A 22729-nucleotide genomic window follows, 5' to 3' on the forward strand; every position below is an offset into this window, starting at 1 on the left:
GAGGAGGCCGAAGGAGTGGTGGGCATGCCTACAGTAAATCTTCACATACACATTATGAAAGAATATACCTAAGGATCGGCCTGTTCTCATTTTGGGCAATGGTATAAATACATGTCACACTGTTTTGAATATCCCGGGAATGTGGCACATTTTCCCCTTTAATTAGGTAGGCATTGTCGAGGATGGAAATCCGTTCGCTGGGGCAGCTTCCATCACATCAATGATTGTCGGACCCAGCAGCCCTTACAAGTGCACCACAGGACCAGTCACGCAGGGACATGTACTGGTTTGCATCTGGTGTGACTCAGACTATGTGCTAGATGTACTATTCACTGGTTGCAAAATACTGGTCGAATCATAGTGGGTTGGAATGCCGACCTACCTCATGAATAATAATGTGTTAGATTACAAATAGTGACTCACTATGTTTGAGGGCTATAACAGGGATGGTGGCCTGCTAGAGGTCAGCAGACTACTGTGTCTTGCTTTTTAATAATGCAAGCTTTTTTTAATGGAGCCCGTTTTCCGTAAAAGGAAATAGGGCTGTCTTTAATTAGTTTACAAGTTAGCAGTGGTCCCTTGGCCCACTGCTTAAACTTCTGCAATTTTTTTTACATTCACAAAGTGGAAGGGGTCCCATGTAGAACCCTTCCCCTTTGTGAATTTATTACCAGCCTTCATTGACTAGTTGGTAAAAAATAAAATCTATGTTTTGCAACCAGATTTCTGTCATAAAACAATGATACACAAAATAACTATGATATTTGGAAAAGACAGCTACAACACCCCCCTAACAAATGCCACATTTGTATGGTCTTGAAATCCCATTTTAGTACTTGGAAGAACTTTGTTGGACCCTCAAATAATATTATTACTTAGGGAAAAGCATTTCAACGGTCCCAAACCCTGCATAAAAGTGTTTGTCACCATTAAAATGCATAGTAAATCTGGCCCTAGGTTTGCCTCCCCTCAGCATCCTCAAAGCAATCATTCTAGCTCTGATTGCTTTCAGCTGCATAGGGGTTGCCTAGGGTCCATCATACAGTAGGTCTCTCTGCAAAGCCTTGCATGTCTTCCAGTTTGTTAACTGCAGCGTGTGTGTTTAGTGACTGGAGTCCTGCTTCTTATTTTCATTCTTACTCTTCATACACAAATGTCACAGATCAACTGAAATGTGACTAATTTTGTCAAGACTTCTGACCACTTCATTTTTCTTCATTATATCTATAGTCCTGGCTTCTTGGAATCATTGGTTTATGCTAGGGGTGGGTGGACCTCGTGAAGTTTTACTCTGTGGAATTCCGTGGAGTTACATAAAAACTCTGGAAGAGTCCACTGTGTTCTGCAAATGGACAGAAATATGTATGCCGCGTGACAATTTTGCGCCAGTAGAGCGGGCAGCACTGAAAAATCAGTGCGAACGGCACCATGTGGTGCACAGGAACGCACAGCCATTCAAGTCGATTTTTCTGCCTCTTAAGTAGAAAATCTACTAGAGGGGCAGCAAATCTACTCAAGATGCAGCCCTCTGACCACGTCCGCTCACATTAAAAAATGGCAGTAGGGGATGCCAAATCTCTCTCAAACTCACATTTTGGAGCCTCGCGGCAAAGAATTCCCCACATGGCAATTAGCGGAATTTGGCTGGAGCTCTCCGTTACAAGAATAATGTGGATTTGCCAAATTCAGCCAATTCGGTGGACTGAATGAAATATTCCGCCCACTCCTATACTGTAAATACATATTTAGCCATTAATAAATAGCTAATGAACAATCAACAGCCTCCTAACACTCACCAGACCAGAGTCTATTTTTTGTGCTCAGAGAGCTCTTGGAAACGTTTTTTTCATTCTTTTTTGTGCTTTATAAACTTTTATATGGAAAAATAAGCAATATATCTCTGATGGCAATCCAATTGCAGATCGAAATTCCATAAGATATGAATGGAGAAATATTAATACAACTCAATAAAATACTCTGCTATAATATGAGAATCACAGGATTGCCTAAAGAACATCAAAATGTGGAAAGAACATAGCACTATAAAGAAAAGAAACTAAACTAGGAAAAATGGCAAAAAATTAAGATGTGTCATTAAAAGATAGAAGCCTAACAAAGTTTACAACACAATAGCAATGCGGTGAGACATCACCTAAAATTCTTTATTGGTCATGATTAAAGCCAACATAGAATAAATGCAATTCTAGGAGGTTTTACAACTTCATGATTCATATTAATATGTGAATTATACGACACAGATAGTTCTGTTAAGCAATATGTCCAAAGTGACTATGCTGTATTATGTTGTATAAGCAATCGAGGTGAGCAACAAGTATTAGTATTAATTTTATGTGCATATCATATGTCATTCTTCCTTGCAATTAAGTGATATACAGAATGTGGGAAATACTGATGGCACCCAAGGTAGATGAAAGGTTAAAGACATACTTTAAGATCCTTTTTTCATTCCACCTCTATGTTACACTTAACATCATCAACCTTGACACCAAACAATAAATAATATGTTGCAGAAACTTTAGAGGCTAAGTTATTCTCACATGAGTTAATAACACTTTTCAAAGTCCTAGGTAACATTGACGTAGGTGCACATTGTATACATTTAGAAATAATTTCTTTTAATGTCTTATGTTTTTTAACAGGATGTTGTTAAATTATACTGATCTTGTAATTAAGCATAGGGGAGCCACGCATTATTATTAAAAAGTTGATGTAGCCAAAAAAAGACCTTTTTCAGCCCAGCTGCTCCCAAAAATAGTCTTATTTTTTACATTTAAATTTAATTTGCAATAGTGCACCAATAAACTTCTTAACCGCCAATGAAGAAAGTAGATATAAAGATAGGTGGTTATTCTGACAACCTATCATTAAAGCCCTGATGAAATTCAAGTTATCCAATTGAACAAAACGCGTTGGCTGAAAGTTTTTTTATGGATTTAAAAGATCAGAACTGAAAAAATAAAAAGGTTGTCAGAATAACCACAATAAAATTCATATGAAACGTTCATGAGATTCCTCCTTCAAGTGCGGGAAGATCAACCTTCAAAAAGACTTTCCTTTAGTAATGCCCCATGAAGGAGGAATCTCATGAACGTTTCGTATGAATTTTATTGTGGTTATTCTGACAACCCAGTGATATATCATTAAAGCCCTGATGAAGTTCAAGTTATCCAATTGAATGAAACACTTTGGCTGGATATTTTGTATGGATTTAAAAGATCAGAACTGAAAAAATAAAAGAGAAATAAATAAAAATAAAAAGGAACACCTATCTTTACGTCTACTGTCTTCATTGTCGGATAAGAAGTTTATTGCTGCACCATTCCAAATTAAATTCACGTTTCGATTCTGTGTTGCAGTTGTACCGAACGACGGTACAGGGGAAGGCGGGTTCTTTTTGTGGTCTTTTATTTGTAGATGTGAAGCTCCCAGATGACTCTTTCTAACTTTGGGCTAGAAGAAGAATCTTCAGACATCTTTACACCCCTGTTCTGAAAAGGAAGGTACAGGAATAGTTGTGCACATATGTATTGAACAAAAGGAAACGGAGAGTGAAGTGAGGCTCCCATAGTCCACCGTCGTGGTTGCTCTATGTTTGGTTTATTTTACATGTAATATAATTATTGTAGCAGGTAAGTGAGGAGGACTTAAGTATATCATTATCAACTCTTTCACCAGTAGAAACAAACGTCTGATGCAGTCTACATATATCTTTGAAAATTGGTAAATCTAAATAAATGGGTTTTTGTGATATGGAAATGAAATCAGAGAAAGAGAAGGGGATAATGAAAGACTTCTCCAAATCAATTCATTACTACTTCCAAAGCCAAAGCTGTCTAAGGAAAAAAGCATCATGACGACTAGAAACAATTAAGTATACTAACGCCTTGTTCCTTCAGCAGTGTTAATTTGTAAAAATGTATTGTAGATTTTTTAAATTGCATTAAACATATAGATAATATATCTACATGTAAAAGAACTTCCGTATTTTAACCAGTAACTTGGAAAAGGAGTATAGAATGATCAGTGAAATCATCATTTTAATAAGGTCCAATCCATCCCACCAAGAACATGTGTAAACTAAAGACTCAAATGTTCCCAAAAGTTATTGTAAGTTCTATTTTAAATTATGGTGTACCCATCTAGAGAACCAAAAGCCTAGATTTTTAATTACACCAAATCAAGGTATAATGTTTTAACGCGTGTTTAAACATAATTTGTTTAAAGGAAGAGCTACATATTTGTTTAAATTGAGCTTACAATGAGAAACTTAACAACATTTCCTAACATCCTCATGAAAAGCTAGTAATGAACTTTCAGGGTAATTCACTTAAATCATGACATCATCTGTGTCAGGAGATTATTTAATTACAAGAAAACCATCAAAGTTAGAGTTTTGTTGGATCCTGGCCAAAAAAGTTCAAGAGATGAAATATGAAGAAGAGGAGACAAAGACCAGCTATGTCTGGTTCCTCTTTTAAAGGGGAAAACAGATTTATTAATATTATTAACAAAGATAGAATCACATGGTGCCTTACATAAGAAAGAAGCCATATTTTTCAACTTTAGGGCCTAAACAATGCCATTTCAACCTAAAGTCCCAATTAAGGCGCTCAAAACCTTTCTCAGCATCCCAAGACAATACTGCAAGGGGTGGTTTAATCAAATGTTCTCCGCTAATAATATTTAAAATTATGAAATTAGGGACAAAGATCGCTAATTGATTAGCTAATATTTTAGCAAATATTTTGCAATCATTATTAATTAATGACGTCAGATGATATTTCTTTCAAAAAGATGTATCTTTTCCAGGTTTAGGGATTACGCAAATCCTAGCTTGTAGAAAGTTACCTTGAGGTTTGGAGATACAATTTTTTTTTTTGATATAGTGACAATAATTTAGGAGCCAATCAATGGAAAAGTGGATATAAAAGTCTAAAGACAAACTGTCTGGCCCAGATACTTTCCCTTTCCCCTTCTTACATACTTCATCTATATACTATTTAATCATCATCTAAAGGAGATGTATCTAGATGAGAATAACAGTCTAATGATGTTTCTGAACAATATTTGGCAAAATCATTGAATGAAGGAAAAGAATCAGGAGAATATAAATTGGAATAAAAATTAACGAAAGTATCCTCAGAAAAATAAAATACCAACCAAAGGCCCTGCAAAGCATTATGGGACAAGATTCTGGAGTGCAGTGAATATTATAGTATTAGCTCTCAGCTGAGCCTAGAGAGCCTGCCCCTTGAGGAATGTTTTGATAGTGGATACTATAATATTCACTGCACTCTAGAATCTCGTCCCATAATGCTTTGCAGGGCCTTTGTTTGGGATTGTATTTTTGCCCGTAACTGTGCTTGGGGTGGTCCTAGGAGGATGGGACCACCATCAATCGTTCAGCATGATGTGCTCTTTGTGTTCAAGGCATCTGCTTGGTTCTCTCCCTAGGTTACTGAGGACACCAAAATCATCACCTCTTGCACTGCTTGCTGTAATTTCATTTTCACTTTTGTGAAATGACTCTGTACATTTTTGCATGTAATGATAGAGTTACTTCTTGATTTATCAAAGGTATGTGAGGTTCTGTTTTATTAACTGGCATGAGAAGGAACAGAGTAGCGGAGCGGAGTTCTCATAGTTTTTTATCAATTCTGCAGAATTCAGAGTAGTGGTACTCTCCCAACTACGTCCACCCTTAGAGGAGACACAGGGGGCTATGCAGGTCCTTCTTTGATTTCTCTCTGCCACGGTGTTTTATGAATGAGGAACCTCCATGACACCACCAGCGGAAAGGAAACTCATAGTATGCTTGGCGGGACCGCGATAGTGCCTGGAAGCATATTGTGGCCTCTTGACAGCCACAACACCACCAGGGAACGGCGATTTTCTGCCAGTTGCTCCGGTGCTGTGGCAGTCTCACCGCCCTGGTCGTAATAGGGTGGTCGGGAGACTGCCACCACGGCGCCCCCATGAGTCTGGCAGTCCAAGGACCACCAGACTCATAATGAGGCCTTAGTTAGGAGAGGAACTCCACCCTGCTCACAGATGCAGATCCAGATGAGCACAGCACCAGATTCCATCTCGACCGAAGACGCCTCCAGCAAGACTCCTTGAGGCTCTGTGAAGCATTCCATTCTGCCTTTGCGAACTAGTGGCAGGATTGGCCTCTCTCGTAGACACAATCTACTAGCTCTTGGGCTTGTGCTTGAAATAGCTGACAAGCTATTCTAAACAGACAACAAATCCTGTTGTTCAGGTATGCGCTCCACCTCCGAAACTCAAGCTTATTATTTATGTATCTGCTAGAACTAGCATAGTGCTCACAGATGGCACAGTGATGTTTCAATGTTCCCTGTTTTCACTATGATTGAACAGCTTAGCTGCATTTTATTATCTTCTATGATGTTGCCAATATTATGTGCACTAGATCGCAGTATTTTAAAATAAATATTTTAAAATAAATATGTTGAAATACATATCATGTTTATAGTGATCTTGAGTGTGTAAGTCATTAATGAACGATCTTCTGGATTACCATTGCTTCCTGTTAGTAACCCTAAACCATTGACACCACCTCATTTATATTTTGGGATGGGTTCTGTAGGGCTACAATAAGATGTCTTTCACATTCAGATTGGATTAAGATCACTGGTGTCTCCCGTGGGTGTGAAAACAAACCTTATAGAGCTGAGCCAGAGACGCGGTTTATGCCACATGCTAGGGCTTCCATAGATTTAGAAGAATAGTATAAGTGCTCCAGGTTCTTAATATTAGCTAACATTCAGTTGCCTTTCTTTCTGCTATCTTTTTATTTTCACTGACAACTCAAATAATAAAATAAAAGTATTATACATGTGATGTATCAGAATACTTATTCATATAAAATAATTACTACAATTTTAAAATTATTTATTAAATGATCATCTTTTAATATCAAATTATATCGCAATCTACTATTGCTCTATTCCCCCAAATGGGTGCCAAAAAGTGAGAAAACAGAAGCATGATCTGAAATCAAAATACAACGTACTGCAGAGTGTGGAAAATTAGCAGAATGATTTATACTAGAGAAAATCTAATCTAATCAGGACTGTGAATGATGTACAGACAAACATAACAAACATTTTAGCTTAGTATGATAAGGTAATTTGCGCAGCAATTCTTTTGAACAATTTGTGCATTCTATTATGAAAAAATATAGTATTTGATTTTCTTTCTAAAAGATATCAATGGGCCTATTAAAATCACCTCTATATTTAGGTTCTCATCATCACATTGCAATATGTTTTCTTTAACAAAAGACCGAAATCATATATTAATGTTGTTAGGACTTTATGTTTTGAATAGTGATAATGGGACACCATTAACTGTAATATGAGTAAACCACAATCAACCTTCCAAATCATTTTCTTGTGAATTGACAGCAATTTGGAGGGATTGATGAAATAATATAGCCACTTTTTGCCCAAAACTGGATAATACTGAATATTATCCACCTATGCTCTCTTCAACTTCTGGGATTCAACATCATTTATATACGTCACATGTAATAATCCAATATCTACATGCAATCTGCAAAGATGAGTTAAGACATTTTCCTATTTCTTAGATTTTGAAACACTTTGGCATTATAAGAGATCCATCTTTTCTTTTTTTTTTTAAATATCTTTATTCAGTTTTTAACAACAGATTTTTCGCCCTCCCCCCAACCCCCCTCCCTCCAGGTCAAACAAGTATACATACAGTTATATAAAATAAACTACATTAACAAAAAAAAGAAAGAAAACATTTTTTTTTTTTTTTTTAAATTGATACATTCGTACACCCTGATCTGGTTGCACATTAAGCCTAAAATTCATTCTGTATTGCCTTGGGATTGACAACATTCTGTTAGAGGGGTCCAGATTTTTAAACCTCTTTTCCGTCGCCTACTGCCCTTTCGTTTGTAGATGGCAATTTAAATATTTGAAATGGCGAGCAATCTGGCTAACCATTGTTGGAAAGTCAGGGCAGTAGCATCCAGCCACGATGACGCAATACACAACCTGAAAACAGCCATTCATGCCCTATTCTAGCGTTTCCAGGGTCTGTTGCCCCTAATAGAATAACACCGCTGGATAACTATCGTGTTATGCACCACTGTAGATAGGAATTTCCCTATCTCTTGTTTGACAGATGTTAAACCTTCACAGGTGGAGAAAATGTGTATACAATCAGCATTGTAAAGCATACATCTAAGACAACATGTACTCTTACCACTTCCCCATTTGGCTATTTTGTCCAGTGTATAATACAGAAAAAAACAGGTTTTGAAAAATTGTGCTTGGAGTTTGGTTGACATTAAGATTGTTTGCGACATTTCATAAGCATAATGAAACTCCTCATTTGAAATTTCTGCCTTCTCTAGCCATTTCTGCAAAATTTTCTCCATGTCATCTGGAAACATAACATTAATGCGTGAATAAATACCCCAAATTGTGTTTTTTGTGCCAGATAAAAGTATTTCTACTAGATTCACTTTTTCAATCCCTCCCCTCCCGCCTACCTTCCGTGATAAAAAGATTCTAATTTGAAGGTACTTGAAAAAGTCCCGCCAATCTAGTCCAAATTTGTTTTTTAATTCTTCAAAGGAACAAATCCCGACAAAGGAAAAGAGGCAACCTACCTGAACAATTCCTGCCTCGTGCCACTTAAGTATATAACTATCATTAAAAATTTTGGGCAGTTCTGGGTTATTCTTTAAGGGGGTATAACAAGACAGTCTCCCTATGCCAAGCATTTTGCTGATGGTCTTCCAAACCTTGAATCCACTAAATAGTGTTTGAAATTTAACTTTTTTTGTGATAGCTGTCGTGCAAATGTCTCCACCAGTATCCTTTGTTCTGCCTACCTAACAGTAATTGAAAAATAGAAGGCGTATAGGTCTCTCCCAGCATCCCTTCCCGGTTATTCCGTAGTAGCTTAACACTGTACAGTAGCACGGTTGCCCGATAATATGCCTTCAAGTTTGGAAGAGCTAGACCACCTCCTTCTTTCTGAAGAGTAAGAAACTTATAGGCCCGGCGAGGTTGTGAATATGCCCAGATAAAACTAGAAAACATCTGTTCTATAGATTTGAGCCAGGATGGGGAAAATTCTAGGCAAATAGCTCTAAACATATACAGAATTTTGGGAAAAAAGACCATTTTAATTGCATTCACTCTTCCAATGATAGAGAGGTGTAAATTGTCAAGGCGTTGGAGATCTTTCTGCATTTCAACAATCATTGGTCTCAAATTTATATTAACCAAATTATCAAGATCGGATGTAATACAGACTCCTAAATAAGCAGCCTGTTCCACAACTCGAGCATCCCTAAATTCACTTTTCTTATTTAATACAATCTGAGTTTTTCCCTGATTAAGTGCATAGCCAGACACATCTCCAAATTGCTTGGCCTCTCTCTCGATAGCAATCATAGTCGTGCTTGGATCGGATGTCACAATAGCGATGTCATCAGCATAGGCCAGTAATTTAGTGGGATACCCCTGTGACATTATTGGTTTGATTTCTCCGTCCTCTTCCAATCGCCGAATAAATGGATCTATATAAATTGCGAAGAGCAACGGCGAGCAAGGACAACCCTGCTGTGTTCCCTGCGATATTATCAATTCTTCGGTTAAACTAAAATTAACCATCACTACAGTCCTTGGGTTCACGTAGAGTTTTTGGACTGCTTGCATATAACCTCCCTTAATACCCATTCTGGACATTAGTGTCCACAGGAATTGCCAGGAGACCCTATCGAAAGCTTTCTCTGCATCAAACAGAACCAGCGCCATAGGGTCTCCTGTAACATCCATGCCATCGAACAAGGTGATCACTCGCTGGATGTGGTTGATAGTGGATCTACCTGGCACAAAGCCATGTTGTCTCTGAGCGATCACCTTGTGGATAATAGGAGCAATTCTGTTGGCCAAGACTTTCGAATAAATTTTGGAGTCTGAATTAATGAGGGTAATGGGGCGATATGACCCAAGCTGTTCTGGCGGTTTGTTCTTTTTAGGAAAAATGACTATTTTCTTCCGAGACCAAGATTCCGGGGGATGGCCTCCTTTAAAGATGTGTATAATAAGTTCTAGCAAGATGCTTTTGATTTGATCTAAAAAAGAGGCATAGAACTCCGATGGGATGCAATCTAGCCCCGTAGCTTTCCCACTTGGCAGATTTGTGGGGGATTCCTCTAAAAGATTTGCATCCTCATCTTTAAATTTCTCGATACAAGACTTATCTAGGTAATCCTCAATGCTTGCCTGGTCGCCGCCCCCAGTTTCAGTGTATAAATCTTGATAGAACCGCCAAAAAGCTTCTCTTATGAGTTAGGGTCTGCTACTTGGGCTTCCTGAGAGTCCTGAATTTTACGAATCAAATTTGAGGAGGCCTGTTGTCTCATACGAACGGCTAGCTGGTGTCCAATTTGCTCGTTCATTTCATATAGCATCTCCTTTTGAGAGAGTGCTTTTTTATTTGCTTTCTCCGTGAAAATACTCATAATCAGAGCCTTAGCAATCGCCACCTGATTCTGAATTTTTTCTACTTCCTCCTTTCCTACTGGAACATTTCCCATTGTAGCACTTATTAAACCTTCCTCAGCCTTTCTCAGGTTATCTTGTAGCCCCTGCATAGTTTCCCTGACTTGTTTATTAGCTTTTAGAGAATATTGCAAGGTCTCCCCTCGGATCCCAGCTTTTAACGTGTCCGAAATTACTTCAATTGAGGAGCTCCCTTCATTGTCAGTTAAAAAATTAGGGATCCACTCTCTCATATGGCTGCAATAATTCTCATCTAAGAGCAGGGATTTCTCGAAAGTCCATGAACTAGGTGTGTCGCTTCTATTGTCTATTTCCAAGGAACAAATGAGAGGATTATGATCCGATAGGATCCGGGGAAGTTTCATTATTTGGCCCTTGGTTTTTATTGCATTAGATATTAAGATATAGTCCAATCTTGCATGGGTGAGATGTGGATTAGAGAAATACGTAAAACCTGGATCATCAGGTTTTAAGGTCTGCCAACCATCCACCAACCCATGTCTGCAACACATTTGACTTAATGCTTTAAATACTTTGGGTTTACGACCAGTATAGTGCCACCCATCCTTTAAGGACCAGTTATTTGGCAGGTTGATGTTGAGATCCCCGCAAATCATTAAGGGTAATGGCCGATGCATCAGTTCATTTGAGATCTCATCAAAGACTGATGCCTCGTCACTGTTACTGCCATAGATGGCACATAAAGTCATCTTTTGCCCACTCCCATACTGACATTCGGTAATTACCCAGCGACCAAATTTATCTGCCTTAGAGTGACTAAAAACAAGCCCGCTTCCCCTGGCTAAAATAGCAACCCCCCCTTACCCTAGATCCTAGTGATGTTGCACAGATCAACCTTTAATAATAATAATAATAATATGAAATTTATAATGCGCTCAGCTTACCCGGGGGCATCCCGGCGCAACAGACCAGAAGGAGAGACTCAGCTAATCACTACTAGGGAAACAAGTGGGTCTTAAGAAGTTTCCTAAATGGTAGGATCTTGGGCTCTGAGCGAATCTTGAGGGGCAGAGAGTTCCAAAGAGAGGCCACTTGCACAGAGAAACGCCTGCCCCCAGAACGAGCTCTTCTTACTCTCGCTAACTGCAAAAGGTGTTTTTGGTCCGAGCGCAGCAGACGTGGGGGTTTGTAAGGACGGGCCTTGTTAGCAAGGATGGGGGGGCCTTTGCCATGTGAAATTTTGTGGGCTGTACATAGCGCTTTAAATTTCACCCGTTCCTTCACAGGGAGCCAGTGAAGCGCTTTGAGGGCCGGAGCAGCAGACTGCCTTCTGGGAACATCCATAAGGACTCTCGCAGCTGCGTTTTGCACCTGTTGGAGGGTTTTGAAAGTCGCTTCAAGAGCACCGAGAAACAGCGCATTCCCATAATCGAGCCTCGATAGAATCAGGCCACGAATCAACAGCTTCCTTACTGGATCAGGAAGCAGAGGTAGCACCTTTCGGGCTGATCTCAGTAAACCAAAGCAAACCCCTGCGGTCTTCCTGGCATGAGTCCTGAAGGACAGGTCTTCTTCCAACCATACTCCCAGGGACTTGATCTCCTTCTTGGGGGATGGTGGGTCACCAAGAGACCGGGGCCAGCAGCTCGCAATGATGGAGGGGCTGGAGTTGCCCAGGAGCATAAGCTCGGTTTTACCTCCATTAAGTTTTAGGGCGGAGATAGACATCCAACGATAAACATTGGCAAGGCAGTCGTGTAACACCTCAGGTTGTTCCGCCAGCTGAGTGAGGCCCACCACCAGCTGAGTATCATCAGCATAACTGATGATCTTCACCTCTGAAGGGGCGACTACTCTTTCAAGTGGAGTCATATATATATTAAATAGGGTAGGGCTCAGCGATGAGCCCTGCGGGACTCCACATTAAAGAGGGATTAGGGCAGATTGCTCTGACCCTTCCCAGACTTGGTAGAAACGGTCAGAAAGAAAAGATCCCAACCATTTCAGGGCCGTCCCTGAGACACCTACCTCTGACAGACGTTGGAGGAGCACCTGATGACTCACGGTGTCAAAGGCAGCACTCAAGTCCAGGAGGATCACTGCCACTGACCCTCCTGTATCTAGAGTGCTCCTTGCCTCCTCCACTACTGCCAGCAAGGCAGTGTCTGTTCCATGGCCGGGGCGGAAACCAGTCTGGGAATCTCCTAGCAGGTGGTTAGACTCAAGATGGTGAGAGAGCTGACGGTTGACCAACTTCTCTGCAATTTTAGAAAAACCAGGCAGAAGTGAAATTGGCCTGAAGTTGGTCAAATTGGATGAATCCAGTCCTGGTTTTTTCAATAGGGCTTTCACCACAGCCTTTTTCCATCTCTGGGGCACTATGCCCTGAGCGAGTGAGAGGTTCAAGAGATCAGTCAAAGGAGTTGACAAGGTGTTAGCCACGAGCTTGAGATATTTTATGGGAACTGGGTCACTCGGGGAGCCACTCTTCATCTCCAACAGGACTTTTATCACCTCCTCTTCCGAGAAGGGGCCTAAAGATGCTAGCTCAGTCGAGCGACTTGTGAGGCTAGTAACCGGTTCATGGCTTTGAGGAATAGTGGGTAAGGAGGATAAGATTTTCTCTATTTTTGAATGGAAGAAGCTGGCCAGTTCCTCACATTTTTCTTTGGGATTATCATGCAACACTGGAGGAACCGGGGCTTTCAGAAGTTCCTTGAAGATTTTAAACGATTCTCCAGAAGAATTGCTTGCTCTCTCAATCCTGTCGCTAAAGAAAATCTTTTTAGCGTCCTTCAGTGCGCTTTTATATTTCCTCAACTCCCTTTTGTAATTGGCCCGGCTTTCTTCCGTCTGCTCTCTCCTCCAAGCACGTTCAAGCCTTTTACAAGAGGTTCTGATGCACCTAAGTTCGGGGGTATACCAGGGGGCAGAGCCAATTCTTCTCTCCCTGACAAGCCTCCTTTTATTCGGGATCAGTAAGTCCAGAGAGTTAGTCAGCCATTCGCCCAAGAGCTGATCAGCGGTGTTGGGGTCATCTACGGGGTGAGGACAGGTTCTGGCTAGTTCTTCCGCCCAACTGTCCATCTTTATCCTAATGATTTTAAGATATGCGTTTGTGACCCCTCAATGTGTGTTTCTTGCAAACAAACAACATTTGTGCCCCAAGCTTGAAGTCCTTCTGCCACCGCCTGCCTTTTTCTGAAATCGTTTAGGCCACAAATATTCATTGATAAAATTCTTAGCAGACTCATCTTTTTACACTATGTGTTTGATATATATAGCCATACTTGAGACCGGGTAAAATTAGTTTGAATCATTTTTTGTAGTTTCTTTTTTTTTTTTTACAGATTAGTGCAGCCTGTCTGACCGACCCCTCCTCTCCCGCCCCCCGACCCTCCACCACCTTTGGAGGTTACCTGGCCAAGCCAGGAGTTTGACATCCGACGTGCAGAGCCCCGCGATCCCGCTGAGTCTTCTTACATAACAAGAAAAAAACAAAAAGAGAAAAAAGAAGAACATTTCCCTAGCCTCTGGTAGCGGTTACTCCCAGACAACCACACCTTCCTTAATCTCAAGTGAGAACAAATAACTAAACTAAGCCATGAGCAACAAAACAAATTTGGCAGAAGAAAAAAACGTATTGCAACCTGCCTTCATTTTCCACAAATTCTTCATGCATTATCTAAACATACTTGGCACATTTCCCCCAAGACGCACTCCGATGTGTATTTTGAGATTATTAACTACATTATTTGTGCCCCAAGAGTTCCTCTAAGTATTTTTGCGCCTGAATTTCAGAAACAAAGCTGCAGGTAGTTCCTTTGTGTACTATTTTTAGCCTGGCCGGGTTTTGTAAGTACACCTCGGCCCCCTGCTTCTGAAAGGGTTCAAAGAGCTGCAGAAGCCTCCACCTACGCTCTACAGAGGAGTGAGCGAAATCGGGTCTAGTAAAGAAGGTTATTCCATCAAAGGTTAATTTGTTTGTGGGTCTGGCCAAACAGCATTTGGCGGAGTAGGAAGTTTCCAAAAAATAGAAGCATGGCACAAGGATGCTGCGATGCTGATGTATGTTTACCAGGAAATAAAGGGAATCTGTGGGGTCTTTGAATTTTCCTGTCTAAATCCCATGAATGCAGTTCTGGCAGAGCCCCTTTCAAAAAGGTAATCATACATTTCCTGGGGTCATCTTTTTCTACCCCCTCCAGAATTCCTAGGAAGCGGAGGTTGTTGCGTCTCTGCCGGTTTTCTTGCTCCTCCATTTTCCACATCATTTCTTTCACCACCCCCTCATGTTCATCATACTGGGTCTGAAGTGAAGCAACATCCTTTTCCAGTTGTTCCATCCTCCCCTCCACCATAGCCATTCGATCCGCAATATCAGCACAGGTTTTGCCAACCTATCTGACTGCCCCTTGTAAGTTTTTTAGACGCCATGTGCTATCTACGACTATCCGCCTTAACGTCTTCCTGGAAGCTTTTGATGGACTGCAAAACAACTGTTAAGGTGGGTTCACTACTTGAATCACCATGAGCTTCCCCTTTGCCGCTGCCAATGCTTGTTGGATTATGCCCGGAAGCTGTGGAGGATTTTGAGATTAAAGTGAGAGGGGTGTTGTTGTGATCCCATTTCAGCTCTCTTGCACCCACATTATCGTTATCAGATAAGTCGCCATTTCTTTGCGCACGATCTCTGCTCTTTTTTTTCAGTAGTTTTTTAGTACCAGCTTTACCTCTCTGGGTGTCAGTGTTAGGGCTGCTGTACCATTTCTTTCCTTCTTCCCCACTGGACAACGAGATGCTGATATCTGACATTTCGGATTCGTCTTTCAGAGAATAAAACGTATCCAGATTGTCTGGAGTTTTTGAATGCCAGTCTATGAGTGTACAATCGCCAAGAGGCACTAGTGGAGGAGGGATAGCTATGACTGCTGTGTTGTTAAGAGCAGTCGTGTCACTCACCAAAATAGTAGGGTTGTTGTGCAAGCTAGTCAGGTTGTCCGCTGCTGACAAGGTTACCGGTAGAAGGGAAAGGATTTTTCCTGGACCATCAGATAAAGCAATATCTGGAGGCTGCCCTGACGAACCTGTCGAGCCTGCTATACTCTGACTATCTGAGCCATTGACAGACATATTATTCTCTGTCCCACTTGCTGCTGAAAAACTGCTGGCAATTTAAGGTTGCGAGCCATCAGCTTCCTTAGGCACGCGAGTGGTACTCTTTTTTACAATGGCCAGCGTTGTTGGGTCTTTCTCTTGAGAGGTCTTTTTTGCACCATCAGCTTTTTCACCCCCACCTCTGCCTTTCACGCTTAAAACATCCATTCTTTTTTGGCGTGTGAGTGCCGGCGCTGTCTTTGACTGAGAAGACAAAAGAACAGTCTTTCCAGCCCTCACCCCCTTGCTGGTCATCCTTACTTGCGTGAGCTGACAGCATACGCGCTTAATGCAACAAAGTATCTCAGCGCTGATCCAACTCCACACTCCGTCTCCATCTCCGATCCTGTAGCAGTTACAGCGCCGCCGCAACGAGAGACCTCTCTGTTCTAATCGACGATCGCGCCATCTTCCGCTGTCCAGTCGAGTCGGGAAAGATCAACGCAGGCCAAGCCCAATCGGCGAGTTCCGAGCAGCCTCACGGCTGGGACAGAGCGTAAGGATGAACAGCAGAGGTGAGCCTTGTGCGAGCTCAGATTTCAGCTGCATTCTTTCCTTTTTCCTTCATGGGGGGTTATATCGCTAGATTTACTGACTCTCCATTCTTCCGCTACTTAAAGGCAATCAAAAAGAACACTTAGTGCCGTCAGATTAAGGGAGGCTCAGCGGAGCATCTGCGCAGCGGAATCAGTCAGTCGCCATCTTACCTCCGCCTCCCCAGTCCAGCCATCCCATTCCTGAGACAACCATAGAGGTCTCACAGTGCACCTCAACTGTGAATTGCCATAAGAGATCCATCTTATAATATAAATAAAAAATAGAGACCGTAACTTCATTGCTTCAAATAAGTACTAGAACTGTAAATAAAAACAGAGTAAGAAACTATATGTACATAAGATAGAAAGGTGGAAACAAGAAATAAACCATTTGAAACAACAGGAAGTCAAATATCCAAAGATAAAGACCAAAAAGTATCCTTAAAAACAAAAGGAATGACCATAGGACATGGGGAAGTCAACATGAATACAGATACAGGTCAAGACCCATACCAAAAGACAAGGATTCCAGTAGACAAGCAAACACCGACACGACCTCATGTCCCAAGGGAGAAATATACCTACAATGAATCAGAAAAATTAAAAACTTTATATAATATTTCAAAAGTGAAATAGAACTATTAGATGAACAAGACATAACAAGCGCTTTACAATATTACAACATAATCAAATAGTTCAACAGAGTACATTTTAAAGTATTACCTGTTTAGAAATATCCATTTCATCATCTTTTGGCTAAAGATGTATTCTTTAGGTTTCACAGGATCAGAATAAGGTATTGTTTTATTTTTATGTGTAACTTTGAAAAAACAAGAGTGGACAAGGTCATATGTGGCATCAAGATTTTTTAGGGCTGGCCTCAAATCCAAAATTATTTTACATTTTGCAGCTGTAGCTTTCGGGACATCTTGAGAAATAAAAATATTTTGACAATTCCAACTCACATTTTTCTTTTCTCTTGCAGCATGATTGACCTTCAACAGGTCAGTACATTTCCAAAAATAAATAATTATGTATCTGGGTTTAGAATTATGTTTACCACTCCCTATTCCATGAACTCTCTGCTTGTTAACCATTACCTGCTCAGAATTGCCTGAAACCTGAGGAAAAAAAGATGTTAGAAATGAAGTTAAGTCGCATCTTTCTAAAAATTCCTAACCCTATAAACCTGCGACTTGATCCTCCGATTTATGTTTTCTAAACCCTCAACTTGCAGTTTAAGTGAGGATATTGTGCTTTCCATTTTGATGAGTGTAGTCATTCCATGTTCTAAATTACCGATTCTTTGCTACTTTTCTAAAGTTCTTCTCTTTTCACAGACCATTTATCATCCAGTCTTTGTACAGCTTGTTAGTCTCTTCCATAAATGAGTGAAGAGCTCTAATCTCCAATAATAAACTTTCTAATATGAAGTTATGAGTATTTTTAAAAGGGGAAGGCGGGTCTTTTGTGGTCTTTTATTTGTAGATGTGAAGCTCCCAGATGACTCTTTCTAACTTTGGGCTAGAAGAAGAATTTTCAGACATCTTTACACCCCTATTCCGAAAAGGAAGGGTCCTCACTAGGAGATAGTTTCAAGTTTGTCATTTTAAGACCGATAGGAGGATGAGTTTTATTTGAAATAAAGAAAGCGTTTAGCTCCTACCTATAGACATATATAATTCAATAATATGACATCCTTTGTCCCTACATTAATCTTAAACTGCACCCACAGTTAACATCCAGGTCCCTTTTAGAGCTCTGCGGATGGTTACCCCATCATGTTTCCTGTCCGCCATATTACAAGTGCCATTGGATATAATGTATTTGTAATCCGTGGATGGGATATCCGTCACATTTGTGCCTTCGTAACTGTTAATCCGGCCCCAAGTCTTGACAAGTGAACAATGTTTTGGTTAAAAATAAGCAAAAATTGTGCTGGGCCTTTATTTTATAAAGAGTTCTGAGGAGAAAAATGAACAAACTGCAAAAATATTTCTCTGTGCATCAAATGAACACTTCCAACATATGCTACATACATAAAAGTTCCTGTACTTTTAGAATCTTTTCAGTGTTTTCCTGCCAATAAAGCCTCCTGCCAGCAAGAGCCTGGTATTCATAGTAGGAAGACTTCCAAGTATCTGAGTGCTCTGCCTCCTTAGCAGATGGATTGACTTGAACGGGTGAGAGTTTTTATTTTAAGTTACTATCCTCATGTTCTGCTTTATAGCCACGCGCCATTCCAGGCGAAATAAGCCTCGTGCAACACAGGGATGAAGTTAGCGGGGTGACAGGTTCACAAATCACCAGGACACTTCTTCAAGAAGACGGTAGGTGTGGTGCACTCATGAAAAGAAACACTTTAGATGCTCCTCAGACGCGTTTCACTTTACTGTAAAACATATGAACTTGTTCGCCATTCAATAAATCTGTCACCACATGTTTCTTTCAATTGTAGTCACAAATCTCCCCAGCAGGTCTTGAAACACTGACCGGAGCAAGGCACAGGCTTGTGAAAACAATCACACCTCATGCCTCTTTTGGGGAACAGTCTGAAAACGTTTCTCTTTTTTCAAGGACACTCCTGACACAGGTTTATATCTAGCTCCTGTTTGCTTATGTACAAGTCATCCTCATGCAGGGTCAGATTTGGAAAGAAAATAGGCCCAGGCCCCAAAATAAAATTGGCCCCATTAGGGAATCAGATAGCTAAAAAGTAGCCCACATTGGAAAACCGTTGTGAGTTTTGAACTTGTACAGAAATGCTCTGTAGGCGTTTTGCAAGATATGGCAGACAAAAAAGCATTGGCAAAGCCAAAAGTTTCTCTTCTGCCAGAGCTATTATTGGCTTTATCAATTACTTTTAGCCAGGTTGTACAGCAGCGTGGCGGAGAGTTAGGGAAAAAAGTGCTGTGATGTGGCCACTGCTGACCATGAGGGGCAGCGATCTGTTTTCTTAGCAGGTGATTATTCTCTGCCTTCACAAAAAAAAGCATTTGAAGGGAACAAATGACAATAACTCAGCAAACGTAAACCAACATAAAATTAAAATGCACATTTATACATCAGTCTTTTTTTATGAGAGACAGAAAGGTGAGTCAAAGGTTGAGGATGCGGGGCAAAACACGAATTAAGCCATTATAACGTCTCCTTTTTTACCTGTTGAGGGTTAGAGTAGCTGGGACCCATTTGAAAAGGGAGTGGATAGGAAGGAAATGTATTGGATCTGCGAAGCTGTGTACAAGAAAGATATGGTGCTAAAATTAAATGAGGAACTAAGAGAGGAATTTATGTTCAGGTAGGGGACTTTGTGAGGGTTCAAATTCTTTGCTACATTGAAAAGGGTCACTCCAAATTTTTGTCTCTAATTTTGATTAAGGAGGTTAAAGATTATGTAGTGAGACTTGAGAATGATAAAGTTTGGGACAAAAGAGTGGTGGTTGTGGTACCAAGGCCCAAAACTGAGTATGTGTGTGAGAAATTGGAAGGGGAGACATACAATAAGTCAGTAGAGTCGGTGAACATTCGAGGGGGTTAACTATGTTCGGTAAGAAGGAAGTCATTCCTCAGAAATTCAGTGACTACGTGATGTAAATTCTTTCTGTGCATTTTTCTTCCTCACAGGTTCTCATGATTGTCTTTGGGGTTGCAGTTTTTTGGGGGATTATGGCTACTTTATTTGTTTTGTTATTTCTTAGTTTATTTTGTAATGCTGTAAGGGAAGGGCATATGTTGGGCTTTGCTGTCAGTAGAATATTCAAGGATAGCTAGAATGGAATGTGATATTAAATGTTATGAGGGAAGGTTGGAAGGATTCTAAGGCTTGCAGTTGCTGCCAGATTCTCGGTGTTGTTGGATGCAATAAACATACCTATTATGTCCAAAGCTGAGTCGTCTTTTCAGCCACAAATCCATAGTATAGGCCAGGCTACATGTTAGTGCCTTTCATGAGAGTTATAGCCCTTCAAGGTGGCAGAGGTACACAACCTGACTCTGCCCTATCTGGCACTTAGTAGCCTTGATAGTTAGGCCTGCTTTTTGCAGGGCTTCCAAAACCTTCCTTAGGTGGACCAGGTGATCCTCCCAGGTGGAGCTAAAGACAGCAATATCATTTAGATATGCTGCACTAAAGGCTTCCAGGCCTGTGAGAACTGTGTTCACCAACCTTTGGAAAGTGGCAGGTGCATTTTTCAGACCAAAGGGCATTACCACACATTGATAGTGCCCACTATGGATTGAAAATGCTGTCTTTGGCTTGGCATCCTCAGCTAGCCTGATTTGCCAGTAGCCAGCTGTCAAGTCAAATGTGCTAAGGTACTTGGCTGAGGCCAAAGAATCTATAAGCTCATCTGCCCTTGGTATTGGATGGGCATCAGTCCTGGTGACTGCATTGAGACCCTGTAGTCCACACAAAACCTCATCTCTCTTTTTCCACCACTGGTGTGAGGTTTTGGCACAAGGACCACTGGACTAGCCCAAGGGCTATCCAAGGGTTCAATAACACCCAAATCCAACATTTTCTGGACTTCTGTCCTGATACATTCCCTGACATGGTCAGGTTGCCTATAAATCTTATTTTTAATAGGCAGACTGTTCGCAGTGTCCACTTCATGAGTGCACCAGGTAGTCTGACTTGGAGTCAGTGAGAACATGTGTCTGAACTGATTGAGCACCTGTCTGCAATCAGTTTGTTGTTGGGCAGTGAGGCTGCCTGCCAAGGCTACCCCATCAACTGACCCATCTCACTCTCTTCCTCCTGTCCCTCATCAGTAGCCATGAGCAAGCCCATGTCAGCCCTGTCCACATATGGCTTTAGCCTGTTGACATGAAGTACCCTATGGGGACTCCTAGGGGTACCAAGGTCTACCAAGTAGGTAACCTCCCCTTTCTGTTCAACAATAATGTGGGGTCCCCTCCACTTGTCCTGGAGAGCTGCTGGGGCCACAGGCTCCAACACCCACACTTTCTGTCCTGGCTGGTAAACAGTCAATACAGCCTTTTGGTCATGCCAGGCTTTTTGCAGTTGCTGGCTAGCTTCAAGGTTTTTGTTTGCCTTTTTCATGTACTCAGCCATCCTGGATCGGTGACCAAGTACATAGTCCACTATGTCTTGCTTTGGGGGCTTGAGAGGTAACTCTCATCCTTCCTTCACCAAACACAATGGACCCCTGACAGGGAGAGCAAACAAAAGTTGAAATGGGCTGTAGCCAACCCCCTTTTGAGGCACCTCCATGTATGCAAATAAAATGCAGGGCAAGAGAGGGTCCCATTTTCACCTAAGCTTCTCTGGGAGTCCTTTAATCATGCCCTTTAAGGTTTTGTTGAATCTCTCAACTAAACCCTTGCATTGTGGGTGATAGGGTGTGGTGAACTTGTAGTTCACTCCACACTCCTTCCACATAGCAGTCAAGTAACTAGACATGACGTTTGTATCCCTGTCAGATACTACCTCCTTAGGAAAGCCTACTCTTGAGAATACACTCAAGAGAGCTCTTGCCACTACAGGTGCTGTAGTGGTCCTTAGGGGAATTGCTTCTGGATACCTGGTGGCATGATCCACTACCAGCAGTATAAATCTGTGTCCAGCTGCTGTTTGGGGATCCATGGGACTAACCATGTCAATCCGACCCTTTCAAAGGGCACCCCCACCACAGGTAGTGGTATCAGGGGGGCCTTTGTAGTGCCACCTGCTTTGCCACTGGCTTGGCAGGTTACACAGGAGCGACAAAACTCCTTTGTGTCTTCAGACATGTGGGGCCAGTGAACGTGAGGAACAATTCTGTCCCAAGTCTTGTTCTGGCCTAGGTGTCCTGCTAGAGGAATATCATGGGCTAGTGTCAATAGGAAGCCCCTAATCTTCAGAGGTATAACCAACCTCCTGGATGCACTAGGCTTGGGGTCTCTACTCTCTGAATATAGGAGTCCATCATCCCAATAAACTTTATGGGTGCCACTAGCATTCCCAGCAGCCTCATCAGCAGCTTGCTGTCTGAGGGTTTCAAGAGAGGGGCAGGATTTCTGCTCCTGGCTCAAATCAGACCTGGAAGGGCCCCCTGTCCCCAAGAACTCAACTTGGTCAGGTTCAGGCTCCTCTGGGACAGGTTCTTCTTTAGGCTCAAGATCATCTCCCTGAGGAGACTGATCAGTATCCTGAGACAGGTGGGAAGGCTCTGCCTTAACCCTTCTGATCCTCCTCTTGTGAGGCACCTGGTCCATTATTCCAGAATCCAGGGCCTGTCCAGTGTTAGACATTTTTGCCTGTGACCTAGTCAGAGCAAAGACATGTGCAGGGATCCCTAACATTTCTGCATGTTTCCTGAGCTCCACTTCAGCCCAAGCTGAAGTTTCTAGATCATTGCCAAGCAAGCACTGTACTGGTAGGTCTGCACTTACCACAACATTCTTAAGGCCAGTTACCCCTCCCCAGGAGAAGTTAACAATTGCCAGAGAATGGTCTGTTCTGACATTGCTAGCATT

The sequence above is a fragment of the Triturus cristatus genome, chromosome 4_2, assembly GCF_964204655.1.
Source record: "Triturus cristatus chromosome 4_2, aTriCri1.1, whole genome shotgun sequence".
In the NCBI taxonomy this organism is placed as follows: Eukaryota; Metazoa; Chordata; class Amphibia; order Caudata; family Salamandridae; genus Triturus; species Triturus cristatus.